Here is a 16,013-nt window from a genome sequence, read left to right as displayed (position 1 = left end):
TATGTAGGGAGGAGGGCTATATTCACAACAAAATTGAAATGTTTACTTATTCATAGAATGAAAAGTAATTTGCAAATCAAAACACACTCAGGAGCCAGAATTGTAATAGTGCCATACACTCATGTAAGTTCCCTTTCATATGCCATTTGTACTCTTGCAGCCATTGCTCAATTGATGTATTCCATTTCATAGATGTTTAAGCTGAGCTTAAAAAATGTAAAATGTTGAAATTCACCTAAAGGCTCATTTCCTGATTTCTCCTAACTGGTTTGACCTGTGTAATGGAGCAGAAGTCCCTGAGCATCACGTGAACATTCAGGAGTGATTTCTGACATGATGCATGATGTATGGCCAGTGTAGAAAAGCTCTAAATCTTATTGCTAATCTCAACTAAAGCAGAGACATTTAGATTGACAATTAAATTTATCTCACTGTAAGGTCTGAGTGGAGTAAGGACATTGAATCTATAGGATTTGCCTACGTGTTGACTTTCTTTTCAACATATGAACAATGAGTTGATTCTAGTTGGGACTAACCAACAAGATCCTAAGTATGTGGGTTTACACATTCTTAGGTGACATCTACTCGAATTTGTCAGTGCTTTCAATGTAATATTTGGTTCATTGGCATTACAGGACAATAAGAATAATTAAGACTACCCATGCCAAATTAGGACAGTTGGAAGGTATGCAGATTTCAGCCAAAAAGTGGCATAGCACAACTGCCATGTAACATGGGACATCTACACAGGAGATATAGGGCAAAGTAGGGGAGAATCCACTCCATTGCATTTACATGACACATGGGGACTTCTTCCCCGCAACTCCAGGCAAGATTTCTTGATACCATTTTGCCCCACATAAGGAGACAAGGGAATGTTCTGGAGATTCCTCAACGTGACAGAGTGGTGAGGGGGCTTGCGTGTTCCAATTAACCTAAAGGCACAATCACGGGAGTCACACACTCCCAGGAGTGGCCACAGAGGAGGTTCCAGACCAAGTACAATCCGAAGACCCAAAGACCTCAACGGCGGAACAGGCGGAGGATAACATGGTACATGTTACAATGGCTGTGAAGGCGGAAGAAGGCTGCAACAGACTGAGAAGCCACTCTCGTCGTGTTATTCACACCACTGCTGGGACCTCAATCGGTGAAGACTGTGTGTTGACCGGCCGTGCACCAACCTCCACACATTAAAAAAAACAACACGCACAGGCGTCTTCCAAGAAATGGAGGACCATCATCCTCGAACTATGAGGGGTCACCTAAGTAAGTAAGTAAATAAGTAAGTAAGCTGTGAACAAATGGGTAGTTCCTATTCAGAGATGGTCCCTCTGTTCATAGGAGCCAGCACTGTCATTCTGCACTCTACAACATGGGGAAAACGTGATGGCATTTACCTTTGTCATTTTTTTGTAGTTGAAGTAGTGGCAGCTATGGAACTCTGAAGAGCTCCTGGTCATCACACTGCACTTTTGCTAATGTCATCAAAGGCATCTGGCACAACTTGGAGAGGAGAGGAGGATTGCCTCCCGCCCTTTCCAACCTCAAGTTACACAGACACCTTTGATGGCAAGGGAAAATGTGCCAAGTGACAACTGGAAGCTCTTTGGAGATCTGTGGCTGCCACTTTGATGATAATAAAGCAACTTAAGGCTGGCCATCCAGCGGGCTCAAACAGGATTCCATGTGCCACATTAAGTGGCCTATGTAGATGTAGGTTTACATTTTATAACAATGATGTAGGATCACATCAACCACTCTTTGGGAGAGTAGGTTAAAGATCTAATAAAACAGTGGTTGCCAACTTGGGGTCCCCAGATGTTTTTGGCCTTCGAGTCCCAGAAATTCTAACAGCTGGTAAACTGGCAGGGATTTCTGGGAGTTGTAGGCCAAAAACATCTGGGGGCCTCAGGTTGAGAACCACTGGCTTAAGATATTCCTATCATAAGAAGATCTTAACTCTAGTTATCCTTCCTTCTTGTGACTCATCTATATCTTGTATACATGAGGCCAGGAACAGTCTCATTGTCGTTTTTCCTCCTTACCACACCAGGTTAAAGCACCATTATTTTCACACTTAAATGAGGCACGATGCCACCTCTTTCTCCTGTGTGCCTGCTTGGAAATTTACTGTGACCAAGAGACAAATAGGCTACGCTGTATTTATACACAGAGTTTCTATGCTAATTGCCCTAAAGTGCTTTAATGTTTACCCATGCCTGTTAGCGAAACACTGTATATGAGCAGACAGATATGGATCTGTATATTCTTGCACATCATTATTTTCTACAGATTAAACAATATATGTGGGAATGTGCATTCATTTTCTCTTTGTGGCATATGAGAAAAATTCAGAAATAACAGCAAAAGAGGAAGAGCTATTAGATTGCGCTCATTATTTTGTTGTTGAAAACCAGTTTTTGCTTTGCGCTCCATTTAAATGCTCATTTTACAGCGGTAGCTGCAGCTACTTTAGGAATGCAATGGGGGAATGGATCTCGTCTTCTTATGTTACATTACAGCAAAGGTGAAAGGAAACTTCCTCCCCCTCCCCACAAAACTTTTATTTTTAACATATCAAAGTGTTTGTTTTGCTGTTGATATCTTTGGTTCTCTTGGGGCTTTGGCTGCTGTGAGCAAATGCAAATTGTGTCAGGAAATCCAAAGGGTTTAGCTAATGCTGAATATTAATTCAAGACATTTTTCCCATCTTCAGACATGTCTTTAAAAGCAACAGTCCAGAAATCTAATTGAGATGGCAAATAACAGAGATCAGGGATGTGGAAGTTTATCTATCTTGGTTTTGTTCTGTTTCACAAACTACTAATGATATTTTTGTCCTGTCCCAATTCAATATAAAGTTCCCTGCATAGAATTTAAGCATATTTTACATGCATTTCTTTCAAAATGTATACAGTCCTACTTGTACACGTATTTCTGATATATACAGATTTTGGGCTGTTATCTTTTTCAAATGTATGTATGTATTTCCATACATTTATTATCGCTGAAAAATTCCAGAATCCTTGGAAATATACACCAGAATCCACTCCAACATATTTTTAATGTTTTCACGCTGTGGATGGTGGAAGCCATGGATGCAGAAGCCTACAGATAATAAAAAGTATTGGAAAATGAACATGCAAAGATACTGTGGGACTTCCGAATCCAGACTGACAAAGTTCTTGAACACAACACACCAGACATCACAGTTGTGGAAAAGAAAAAGGTTTGGATCATTGATGTTGCCATCCCAGGTGACAGTTGCATTGATGAAAAACAACAGGAAAAACTCAGCCGCTATCAGGACCTCAAGATTGAACTTCAAAGACTCTGGCAGAAACCAGTGCAGGTGGTCCCGGTGGTGATCGGCATACTGGGTGCCGTGCCAAAAGATCTCAGCCGGCATTTGGAAACAATAGACATTGACAAAATTACGATCTGCCAGCTGCAAAAGACCACCCTGCTGGGATCTGCACGCATCATCTGAAAATACATCACACAGTCCTAGACACTTGGGAAGTGTTCGACTTGTGATTTTGTGATATGAAATCCAGCATATCTATCTTGTTTGCTGTGTCATAATAAAATAATAATAATAATAATAATAATAATAATAATAATAATAATAATAATAATAAACTTTATTTATACCCTGCCACCATCTCCCCACGGGGACTCGAGGCGGCTCACATGGGGCAAGGCCCAACTAGCACAATTTACAAAAACAGCATAAATACATTGAACAATATACAAAAAAAAATAAAAAACAGTAAGACAATAAAACAAGAGTTAATACAGCAGTAAATCAATCAACCACCAAGTACAATTCATTGTACAGATACAATGGTCCATCAGTACATCTAATGAATGTATTTACAATTTCTAGCATTGAGACACTAATAGAAACATAAAGCCTGAGTTTCCTACCCCCTGCCCCCTGCCCCAGCCCCCAGCCACACCCAAAGATATTTGCTGTAATCTGGCAGAGTGCTTATTACATCCTCATGTTCATTGCATTTCCAACCAGTCCTGAAGATTCATGGGACATAATGTCATAGAAGTCGACAAAGTAGCACTTTTTAAGGATACAAAAACAGTACCCTTGTATGATAAGGGTTTGAAATCATCTATGCCCATATAGCTGCACATGCATAGATGTTCCTTCAAAGATTATCTGATGGATACATTCTTAAAGTTAAGTATTGTGAGATTATTTTTAAAGCATTTTGAAGCCATGTTTAGTTGGATCTGTGGATGCAGAACCATGGATATGGAGGGCAACTGGCCTTCCGTGGGTTTCTTCCAGGCCAGAAACACTAGGCAGCCCCTGCAGAGTAATGTTGCATTGAAGGGTCACTGCTCCAAAGATTTTATGCATATTGTCTTGTCCCTTCACTATGAAACTGCAATGCAAGGATGGGAAAATTGTGAACCCCAGGGCTGTTTTTGTTATTCTCAAGGACCCACAAGGTCAAATTGTTTTGGTAGCGTATGTGAAGAGCAGTTCTGCCATTTGCAGCCCAAGGGTTTCCCAGTTTATTTCATTTTTGCAAAAGCATATCTGTATTTACTTGAGTCTAACGTACCATCAAATGTAATGTGCACCTCAATTTTGAGGTGTGCATTATATAAAAAAAGATTTTCTAAAGAAAGAAGGAGAAGCAGTGCCCTTCTGTCAGGTGGAAAACGATGTCACTTGTCCTTCCTTCTTTAGAAAAAGGGACACAATTTCTCCTTTGTCTCCAGATGAGGGATGAAGGAGAAATGATTTGGGATGGGGGGGGGGGGGGCTCTGTTTGTCCTCTATCTCCCAAGTTGAGAAATGAAGAGAATTGGCTTGAAAGGGAATGGGAGTCATTTCTTGGGGGACGGAGGAGAAATGGCTTGGGGAGGGAAGTGTGCAGTTTCTTCTTTGTCCAGTTTGCTGAAAGTAGAATCCATATGGCACTTCTGATTCTGTGCAAATACCTACCATCCTATCACACAAAGAAGCCTACCATCTCATGCAATGGAGAGAAAAAGATAAATGTTTCTGTATGCCCAAGAAGATAAATAAAATTTGGATTGACACCAAGATCTAGGAGAGCACAAAATGACACCCACACCTTCAAACATTGCCCAGTCCAGGGCTGCATCATGCTGGCTGTCATCGCTCCTATTTATGAATCACTTTGTGGGAATTTGGGAATATTTTAGAGAATAAGGTGTTTTTTTCTCTTGCCCTGTGAGTTTTGGCTGTCTGAAATTTGCAGTTCTGGAACAATGCCCTGGGTCATAAGAAAGAACACAAGCAACAACATTGATCCAATTTAGGTTTGCCAATCTCCCTTCTTTTGTTTTTAAGAGGGATATGTTTTTAAACCCTTGAAGCATAATATCTTTATTTTTTAAAGCTCCATCTCTGCTCTTTCTTTCCATCTAAACAATTTCCAGTGCCATCTGAAGTTTCTCTGTAACTCTTTGCAGTTTAACAAATGAGATGCGACTATATTTTGTTTTTTAAAAGCAACAGAAAAGGAAAACATTCCCATTTTTGGTGTTGTTTACTGAATGTGGCTGGAACTTAACTGGAACTTTAAGCAGGGACATGGACATGTATGAGAATAGCATTTTCAATTTGTAGATGTAGATATGCTTGTTTTCATTTACTGAATGGGTAGAATCATCCCTCCTGCCCCCATTAACCAGAACATGCTGCAGCCAGTTCTAGGCATCTCCAAAGACAGTGTCCTGCAGTGACCTCTACCATAGCTATCTGAATAATTTAAAGAAGGCTGATTCCATTTAGAATTTTCTTCTTTGGTTGTTGATGTAAAGAGGGATGTTACTGTTAGTTGGTAGTATTTGCCTCTCTTTCCATTTTTGGAAAATACAGATCCTCATGCCTATGAATGAGGTAATGTTTCTATGGTTCACACTTTTTAATTAAAGTTTTTAACATTGCACTAAAAGATCACAAAGAAAAAGAAAGGGGAAAGAAAGAAAAGAAGAGAAATCAAGACAAGAATGACTTCGATCCATCTTTTCTGCAGTTATACCTGTTACGTAATTATTCATCCTTGACTTTCTAGCATTAATACCATTTCTCTTTTTCTCTAATAAAATCACTTATTGCCAAAACCAAAAGATACCAAGTCATTTTTTCCTTTGCATTGCTGAAAAGGTCTTGAAAGAGTTTCCAGTCTTTGAGAAATGTCACCAATGACTTTTCTCTAAACAAACACAACAGTAAAGGTGCATCTGCACTGTAGAATTAATGTAGTTCGACACCACTTTAATGGTTATGACTAAATGCTATAGAATCATGGGAGTTGGCAGTCAATCATGGCAGTTTTAGAGTCTATAGTTTTCTCTATGAAAGAATGATGATGTCTCATCAAACACAATTCTGCATTGTTCGCGTTGCTAAAATAACTTTGTAGTTCCAGCAGCAGATAAGCTTAAAATCTAAATATTAACCCCCCTCTCTCTGTATGTATATATGTGTGTGCGTGCGTGCGTGCGTGCGTGCGTGCGTGCGTGTGTGTGTGTGTGTGTGTATATATATATATATATGGATGGTCTGGAAAAGAGATGAGGATCAGGGAGAAGGAAAGAGGAGGAGAATTTCATGGGTGCAGATCCTATGAAGAGATGCCTCTCCTGGGAGTATGATTGTTGGGACAAAAATGGAAAAGACAAGAGCAGTCTGGTCCATCTTGAGTTGAATGGGGTGGAAAGTAAAGGATAAATGAGTGAATTCAACCCAACTTTATTGCATGGAGGAAGCAAACCAACACAGAAGCAGGACCATCACACAATGTTGAACACATCTCAATGTCTGTTTGTTCCCTTCTTATGATTAACTCACCCCCTGCTATTGACAGCAAAAACTCATCAGTAGCTAGCTATCAATACTATACTAGTCCCATTGCTTAAATGCTGGTTTGCATCACTTGTGTGAAAAAAAATCCTAATATTCAATTAAAACCAGAACTGCAAGTTGACCATAGATCTGAACTGGAAAACATGGAGATTCCTAAAGGGGACACTTTTCTGGGCATTTGTAGGTCTTCCGTTGCAACTCAGTAGTCAACTTTCCCACAGAGTTACACTGGAGGACCTGGAGATTATTGACGAGGTGTTCTCTTAGCTAAAAATAATCTAGGACTATTTTTATTTGTGATTTTTCACAAATCGTGTCCCTAACACGAGTTAACATGAAGGGCTGACTTTGATATTTCTGAGTAGAAATATATCCCTTCCACAATGTAATTTTGACAATTAGACATGAAAAGATGAAGACAGCCCCTTGTTTCATGCCATAAGCATCAGAAGATAGATGTTGTGGCTTCTTGGAAACATGAGAAGCTAAAATTCATTCTTCTGGAGAATATAGGCACTGAATTCTTTTGATCTAAGTTGGCCTGCAATAACCCAAAGGGATATTAGATTTCTTAGGAACAAAATTGATTTAGCTGAAATGTTCTTAAACAGTTCTGTTGCGACAGCTGCCTTCCTTCTCTCCGGTGTACTTGCTGGCCTTTTTAATGACAGTGTTTCCTCTCCCTGCTGAGTGACCTGTGACACTCACCTCGCATCTCTTGTGGCCAGTTTTGCCAATACAAACTCAGTAGAGAGGCTGTGTGTGCATGTGTGAGTACTAGTAGCTAAGTAAAAGAGGTCTGAAGAGGGGAGAAAGCACACACATTCTCTGTCCTCCTTGTTTAAACAATGACAATGGTAACAACCACCTGTTTTTGTATTTGGGTTGGCCGGAGTGACCTTTGGCTGACTCTGATTCTTCATCTTTTTGTTGGCTCCATCCCCTGGAGTCTCCTATCAAATCCTTTTCTACTATGAGCTTTACAAGGGACAGCTGCACTGACACCATGCTTACCACCTGCTGAGGAACAAGCTCTGGCTTTACATGCAAGGAAAGAAACAAACAAAGAGGGATAGTAATGTGAATAGAACGCAAAGGCATTCTGTAATGCTGTTGAGCATCCTCTTACTACTCGGAACTGTTTGATGGCTATGAACATCAGCTAATAACCTTTTGAGTAGTCCTAAGCAGACCAAATCCATTGAATTAACTGTTGATCAACATACATAGGCAAATCCCATGCTTTGCTCTATTTGGGACAACCAATAAAATTCAAAACAGTGTCTTGCTGGGACATATTAAAGTTAACTTCATCCATTTTGTTTCTATTTGAAAGTTATTCTAGAAAACTTCTATTGTCTAGTTGGGGAATCCTCGAGGGACCTCCCTCCCCGAGTCCAATTGTTAGTCTCAGAGAGAGTAGACCCATTGAAATAATGAGATATACTTAAATGTTGATTTGTTATGCAGCAATGTTTACAATGGGCCTATTAACACATTGGTCTTTGTCCACTTCAAGATAATAATTGTGTGAAGCTACCTTCACCTGCCAAATGAACCTTAGGGATTATTGCTAGCATTCTATCAACAAAAGGTAGGAAGGATTGCCCTCCATATGTTCTTGTTGTGTTCCTGACCTTGGCAACCCTAAAGCAATCCCATCGCAGAGTTTTCTTGGCAGAATATATTTTCCATTGCTTTTCTTTGACACTGAGATTCTGACTTGATCAAGTTCACCCAGTGGGTTCCATTGCCAAGTAATAGTTTAAACACTGGTCTTGGTGTTTAGTCCAACACTCAAACCACTACAGCACAATGGCACCTTCTCCAGATGTAAATTCCCTTGCAAGCAAAGCCATCAGCGAGGAATCCTGGAGTTTTCAATTCAACAGCATTCTACAAATATATTCCAAACAACAACAACAATGCCTAAAACAATGCATAAAATAAACACACAATGCAATACAAAATAAAACCACTAATATATAAACAAAAATTTGAACTCAGAACAGCACCAATGACCTATAGTGTCATCTGTCGTAAAAACATGGCCAACTGTAAACAAGAAGAAAGGAAAGTTGTAGCTAACAAACAAGGGAATGGGATAAAAGTGCTGTGCAGACCATTGGGTTAGACATTCTCAAAGGCTTGTCTAAATATCCAAGTCTTCAAGGGTAGGTATATTGCAGTTATGGTTATTATTATTATCTGTATAAAATTAACAACAACAACAACAACTTTATTTTTATATCCTGCCCCATATCCTCGAGGGGACTCAGATGGCTCACATGGGGACCAAGCCCAACAACATGCAATAAAATAGAGTGGTATGAAATACACAGTATAAAATACAACAATATAAAATACATAACAATCACAACAGATTAATATATCAACTCTACAACACAGCTTCACAGAGTAAAAGCATGGCCATTGGATAGAGGCGATATCATGGCACTTCAATCCATGATCTTGAAGGAGGAATAGTTAGAATTTTCTATGTATTAGGAGAACTAATAGCAATCGTCTGTAATAAGGTGCAGAAGACAAGGATCCTTTCATCTGATACTGTGTCTTCAGAGGGAGAAAAGATTTACACATTTAGTTATGGTGTTGGAAATGTCGTGAAAATCCACCACAACCCAAATTCCAAACCACACATGCACACAAACTGATGCTACTTGTGACAACACTTTCAGGGAAGCAGCCATGCATTTATATATGTGTGGGGAATAGAATATGTTTCCCCAAGAATCCTATCTGCAAGCAACAGATGGCAACAATTCCCAACAGGAGTTGGGACACTAAAATATGGCTTCTTGGCTGATGTCCATTAAAAGAACAATCATCCCTGGTTCTCACCCTTTAATGGATGCTTCATCAATTTAAGAAGGTAATCTATTTCTCCTCAATGAAATCAATTGCTGTGGTGCAATATGGAATGAGAAGGCTCATCTGAGTTAAATGGGTATTGATCCCTAAAAAAAAAAAGCAGTTCATTGGAACAGCTGAACCAACCCTCTTGATTTTATTTTCCTGATGAGATATGTAGTCTTGGACGATGCATTCAGACTCGTCTGACTGACTACTTTTGAGAGAGGATTGTTTCACACATTATTTTGTCCCCAGGTTAAGGAAGTGTAAAATCCAGAGTGAGATTTCAATACGGAAATGCTGGCTTTGCCCTGAAATTCTATGCATTCCCTCCCAAAACTGGAGTCTTCAAATTGAAAATATTTATCTTGAAATTTCATTTTTTTTAAAGTTCAGTAGTAACTTTGTGAAATTTGTCCTCCTGATGGAGTTTGTTCAGTGATAGCCTGTGGATTCCCTGTCAATGAGAAACCATATATCCACTCTCAATGTTAGTCCATGGTATGACTGGTTCTACACTGACCATACAATACAGTTTGAACTACATTCGACTTCATTGTATGGGCCATATAATGCAGCTCAAAATGTATTATACGGCAAGTGTATATTCAGCCTCAATTATCTATCCAACAAGAACCTATACTAGAATGACCTTAAGGATAACTCAATTAAAGTTTGGATTAAAATCCTAAGCATGGCATGGAAGCCATCAGCTGCCATTGTCTCTAGATTCCAAACTGGAACCCAATGCTTGTGAAAGAAATAAAAATGGTGTGAACAGCAATCCATTCTTGACAACCTCTCCTAAAACTTTGAGGATCTCATGAAGGTATGTGTAGGATCATCTGAGATATTTATTACCTTGTCAGAACTAGTGTTAAGTCTAAATGAGGTTATTTTTTACACACACACATGCACACATATATTTAAAAGACACCGTTTCAGTGATTTGGATTTCCCTAGGCTTGTTCACAGCTTGACTACCATAAATAGAAGGAATGATCTGATGAAACCTTAATCAAGAGAATATCGCTAACCTTTCTCTGTGGACTTGAAGGTGATCTTAGAACATAACTCTTGGGCTGCACCCGGGGTGCAAGGAAATGAAAAAGAGGAGAAGCAAGAAATGAGACTAACAAGGTGCAAATGTACAGAAACAGCTCATTTGATGTTTGAAAATGCCTGAAAATTTGGCCTTCGACTAGTATGGAGTATGAATCTCCATAATATCATAGAGACATCTTTGCTGGATGAAAACCAGGTTTCAACCCCCTTTTGTTATTTCACTTTTATCGTTATCCTTGGTGAATGCTAAATGGAATAATGAGCAATTTTGAGCTTGTGTGTTTTTAAGTGAAGCCTTTTTTAAAAAAGATGAGAGAATTAAAGCCTTCTGAGGGTTCCAATTATTTTAATGATGCTCCCCTCTGATTTTTGTTATCTTTTTAATCGGTAAATTTGGAGATTCCTAGAGTGTTCTGCTTTGTGTTGGAATTGGGGTGCTTTTAAGTATATTACTCATTTGATACACCCTTCCCCAGCTCAAATAATGATTGTGTTAAGAAGAAAAAAATAAATGAGGGTAGATTTGTCTATGTAAAACTAAAACTGTCATGCAAGTAAATGCCCCATGCTTGAAGCTAGGTCACCCCCCCCCCCCCCACACACACACACCAAATGAAGTCAGGACAATATTTGAATGAGTACGAACTTTACAAGGCCTTTAATTTTCTCTGGCTAATCTCACAGACCTACGATCAGAGGCGGTCCAACTTTAAGGCCAATTAAGCCGTCGCTTGTGGTGCAGACCATGCGGGGGCGCTGTCGAGGCAGCGGCGGAAGGCCCAGCCACTTGTCCGCATGGCTGCTCTCCTACTCTCCCTTGCTGTTGCCTGCTGCCTGCCCGTCAATGGGCCTGTGCGTGCACGCAGGCCTTTCAATTGACCACAGGGTCGATTAGAAGGCCTGCGCACACCTGTCGGGGGGGGGGGGCTTGGGGTGATGGCTCCCCATCTGGCAGGAAGGACTGAGGGTCCCTCTCTGGCAGCAGTGCGCCGGGGGTCCGGACATGCCTGCATGTTGTCCTTCCTCCTGGGCCTCTTTGTGGGGAAGCGAGTGTGTTAGTGGCAACACCTGCATGCATCCCGCCCTCCTTTTGCGATGAACATGTCATGAAGCAGAAGAGCAGCAGGCTGCTTTCTGCCAGTGGCAGCGGTGGCGGTGCTGAGGAGGGCCTGCTTGCAGGTGGGAGTGTGGGGTAGGCCTTGGCGATGCCACCGCCGGCACTGCCACCGCCGCTACCGCGGCTGCCGCCACCGCTGCCACCCCTGCTGCCGCTGCTGCCGCTGCTGCCGCCAATGATGCCGGTATTTATCAACAATTTTTTTGGGGGGGCGGCAGCAAAATTTGGGAGGTGTGCCAAAATTCTGGTTGCCTACTCCTGAAAATTACCTCGGGACGGCTCTGCCTATGATACTCTGCATGCTCTCTCCTGGGCCCCAAAAGTGTGGGTTCCAATGCATTCGCTCATAATGTTACTAGTGAAAGTTCATCTTCAGCACTGGCTGAGCTAGGCTGGGGAGACTACTGAGAGCTGCTGACTTCCATCTCCTCTGCTGGCCCTGCCAGCAACTCCTCGTCCTCACTATCAGAGCTGGAATGACATCAAAGTACTCTGCATGCTCTCTCCTGGGCCCCAAAAGTGTGGGTTCCAATGCATTTGCTCATAATGTTACTAGAGAAAGTTCATCTTCAGCACTGGCTGAGCTAGGCTGGGAAGACTACTGAGAGCTGCTGACTTCCATCTCCTCTGCTGGCCTTGCCAGCAACTCCTTGTCCTCACTATCAGAGCTGGAATGACATCAAGGTAAGGCAAAGACAAATCCCCTCTGAACAAATCTTGTCCAGAAAAACCTGTGATAGCGTCACTGTAAGTTAAAAATTATTTGTAGCCACACAGCAACATACTATAATTGGGACTAACAAAAGAGATTCAGGACTTAATCCTTAAAGGTCCCCTCTTTACAGGAAGCTAAACACAAAATTATAAGTCATTTTGTGACAGTGACACATACAGTACATTGTCAATGAACCACCGAGGGTTTCAACTTCCATGAAGCCTCTCAAACACTACAGCTGATATGACTGTGAGCACTTTCCAAGAAATTTCCAAATGTTGTATTGTCACCACTTGATATTCATGAAGAAGGATTCAGCCATCTGGGTGTATGGAACGTGTCATTATCAAAACCAGTTTGAAATATAATGCTCCTTCTGTGATGAGGTACATTCTTTTCTTTCCCCACCCCCTCCCTCTGACAGATACTCCTCGAAGCTTCTTCCTCAAATGCTAGCAACGAGTGTAGCTTCCCATTGCTTTTGCTGGGAACTTGGACAACTTGTGGCCAAAATTAAAATTTTCAAATGTATCCATTTCCCACAATTTTGCCCATCCCTTTAGTTTTATATAGCCATTTACAATGAGAGGGTACTATGTGTGTGTTTTTGAATTAAATGCACCCATAACTTGCCACAGGAACAAGCATGCTTACAAGGTTCTGGACACTGTGTTGTCTTTTATCGGCAAAATGCAATTACAAAGGTAATTGGCTCACATATATAAGTGTGATGCTTTCTTGGCTCTGCCTTCTCTTTTTTCTGGAACTCAGTCCAGCTTCTGCACTCTCTCTCAATGTGTTTCCTCATTGGAGCCAATAGCCCAGTCATCATTCACAGGATTGTCTTGGCAAGCCAAACCCACAGATGCTGGCCTCCAGAAGCGAGAACTTTGCAACGGAGCCTTGCTGGATCCACAATTGGCAAGGAATCCTAGCATGTATTCTTCTGTCAAGTTGCCACCAAAGCTGTTAAAGGTTCAAATGTTCCAGCAAAAACCCTTATTTTAAAAAAAAGGAAAAGAAAGAAGTATGCACAGATTTTATTTGGCTTATACAACTTGAAAATAAACTCTCATTTCATCTGTCCGCATGTTTCAAGAACTTCTCAGCAGTCTTCTCTCATGAATTGTTTTCCTTAATTCTTAGTAAATGGCAAAAATTGGTGTCGTTTACAGAGTTAAAGTGTAAGGTTAACAACTAAAATGCCTCCAAAAATCACAATTCTTGAGCAGCAAAACGGTTTTAGCTCATTTGAGAGAAAACAAAGGAAGAGCAGGGGAAGAGGAGAAACAAAAGAGGAAGGAAGGAAGATACAAATATCCAAGCACAGTTTAAATATTCAAAGGTATTATTTATCGTGTCAGAAGCAAATTGAGGGTACAGTTATAATGTACTTTAAAAACAACAAAGGAAGTTAAAAACTTGGCATTATACTAGATTTCCTTCGACCAGACGCTGGCCACTTGAAGTGCCTCTGATGTTGCAACCTGAGAAGGTCCTCCATTGTGCATATGGCAGGGCTCAGGTTGCATTGTAGTAAGTGGTCTGTGATTTGCTTTTCTCTAGTCACATGTTGTGGACTCCACTTTGTGGCTCCATTTCTTTGTAGACTTGCAGTATGCAACCAAATACCCAAAGGCAAGAGAAGGTTGAATGAGCCAATTTCTTTTCTCAGTTGACCAGCACAGTAACTTCTTCCTTGTTAACTATGATTATCCCAGATTATCTGGAAGTGTAGCCTCATATAATCCAGTTCAAAGCAGATAATTTGGGATCAGATCCTGGGATATAGCGTGGTGTAGATCCAGCTTGAGGCCCCTTCTACTTCCATATAAAATCCAGATTATTTGTTTTGAACTGAATTATATGGCAGTGCGGACTCATAAAGTCCAGTTCAAAGCAGATAATGTAGATTATCTGCTTTGATAACATGGATTATATGGAAGTGTAGAAGGGGCCTTACTCTGCACAATGTGTACATTTTACACTATTAATGGAAATATAATTCAGCCATCTGCCAAAAAGGTTCAAAAATGACAATTTTTTTTGACTATTTTAAGAATTGCTTCCATGTCTAGATGGCTAGGAGTCATCTTGAAGATGAAGTCAGGTCCTGTCTACACTGCCATATAAAATCTAGAATATCTGCTTGAACTAGATTACATGACAGTGTAACCAGTTTAAAGTAGATAGTGTGGATTATATGCTTTGATAATCTGGGTTATATGGTAGTGCAGAAGGGGCTTCAGAAGTAGAAACCTAAGTGGGTTGCTCACAATCAGGAATCAGAAACTAAAAAAACTCTACACTATCCTTTTTCTTTTTGCCCTCTAACCTGAAAATGCAGCCTATTGCAACTCATGTCTATCTGCAATTGAATGTTGCCTATGTGATCTGAAAGATACCTGACTTCAGCAGGTCTGAGAGGGATGAGAAACTGCAATCTGTTGAGACATATTTGAGTTATTTTGCCATAATTGGTTTGGCAGGAGCTTCAGTCAGAGATATCTTTTTCACAGATTGTCTCTGAATGAATAAAAGGTTTGCTTTGAAATGTAATTAATGCTGCGTTCAGCTGTGAGACTTTCTCACATTGTCAAAAAGAACTGGAAGGAGGTGGATTCAAAAAAGAACAGAACATGGACACGGAAACCTGATACGATTCCAAGAAAGGAATGCACTCTCCTTTCCTGTAATTCCAAATAAATGACCAGGTCACCCAATTTGGGCTGGATCTACAGTGCTCCTTATCCCATAATCTGATCCCAGATTATCTTCTTATCCCAGATTATCTGGCAATGCAGACTCATATAATCCAGTTCAAAGCAGATAATCATGGATTATATCCTGGGATAAGGAGCACTGTAGATACAGCCTCAGTCCCTACTAATTCACCCATGGGCTGAATTACCATTCAACAATTACCGTATATACTCGAGTATAAACCGACCCGAATATAAGCAGAGGCACCTAATTTTACCACAAAAACTGGAAAAACTTATTGACTCAAGTATAAGACGAGGGTGGGAAATGCAGCAGCTATGGGTCAAATTCAAAAATAAAAATAGATATTAATAAAATTGCATTATTTAAGGTATCAGTAGGTTAAATGTTTTTGAATATGTATATAAGGGCGCTCCATGTAGTCATGCTGGCCACATGACCTTGGAGGTGTCTACGGACAACGCCGGCTCTTCGGCTTAGAAATGGAGATGAGCACCAAACCCCAGAGTCAGACATGACTGGACTTAACATCAGGGGAAAACCTTTACCTTATATAAAACTGTAATCTATATATATAAAAGAGTGATGGCATCACGGCAATTCACAAAACAACAAAACTACAGGCCCCCCAACCTCAAAATTTGACA

Source organism: Anolis carolinensis, chromosome 5 (assembly GCF_035594765.1).
Source record: "Anolis carolinensis isolate JA03-04 chromosome 5, rAnoCar3.1.pri, whole genome shotgun sequence".
NCBI classification, from domain to species: Eukaryota; Metazoa; Chordata; class Lepidosauria; order Squamata; family Dactyloidae; genus Anolis; species Anolis carolinensis.
The sequence above is the reverse complement of the archived record's forward strand: the minus strand, read 5'-3'. Positions refer to the sequence as shown.